The sequence below is a fragment of the Tiliqua scincoides genome, chromosome 14 (genome assembly GCF_035046505.1).
Source record: "Tiliqua scincoides isolate rTilSci1 chromosome 14, rTilSci1.hap2, whole genome shotgun sequence".
Lineage (NCBI taxonomy): Eukaryota > Metazoa > Chordata > Lepidosauria > Squamata > Scincidae > Tiliqua > Tiliqua scincoides.
This window is the reverse complement of record NC_089834.1, coordinates 8740133-8741077: the sequence shown is the minus strand read 5'-3', so window position 1 is coordinate 8741077 and position 945 is coordinate 8740133.

Genomic DNA, 945 nt, shown 5'->3' with positions numbered 1-945 from the left:
AGGGGGGACTTGCTGCATGGGTAACAGCCTATCCTCCATACTTCGCGCACTGGAGAGGACACTCCAACTTCGCCATACACACCCAACACGCCATACACTCCAACTTTGCGTCGGCACAACACGGGAAGCAGCAGTTACTGATTATAAGTCTTCGCTCGATTGGCGTAGAGCATGACGCCAGGGGCTGCTTCCGACGGTGGGAGAGATCATTGCATCTCATTGGGCAGCTACCGCCCGCCTTAAGCTGGGCAGTCCCCAGCCAGTAAGGTATTACCTCGCCACGGTCCGTTAACCTCACGGGGTGCGTGGGGTTTAGGGTGAAAACCGACAAGCGGATCGACAACTCTGCACCATGCAATAAAAAACTGAAAAGGTTCCTGCCTTAAAGCTGGGCACCTGGAGCCACACTAGATGATGTTCCAAAACCACCTTTCAGAGAGCGATACCATAGTCTCTCGAGACTGAAGGTTGCCAACAACAATACTATAGCCTCTGTTACTTTTGCTGTTTTATTCCTGCAGTGCCAAAGGAAAAGATTTCATAAAACATTGGTTTTTTTTCCCCTTGCAGCTGGTGTCATGCTAAAGGCTACCCCCCAACATGGTTGTTTCTATATACGTACTTTGGAGTATATTTGACCCTGACACAAAGAGACTCTGACACAATGGAATTTCTTGTCCCATTGAGGGTTAAGGCACTATTTGGGCATATTGCCCACTTGGAGCTTGTTTTAATGAGCCTCCAATGTGTCCACAAATTGATCTGTTCCACATGACCGACTTTGATGATATTTAGAACACTGCAGACACTCTAGCCCACTACTCTCTTCTCTCCTGCACACTTCCTCTTTTGTTCTGTTCTGCTTTTCCAATCCAGAAAGCAAGAACAAAAGGAGGCTGGTGCTTTGCAGGATGGTTGGGTGGGGTGGTGACATTTGGCATGTCT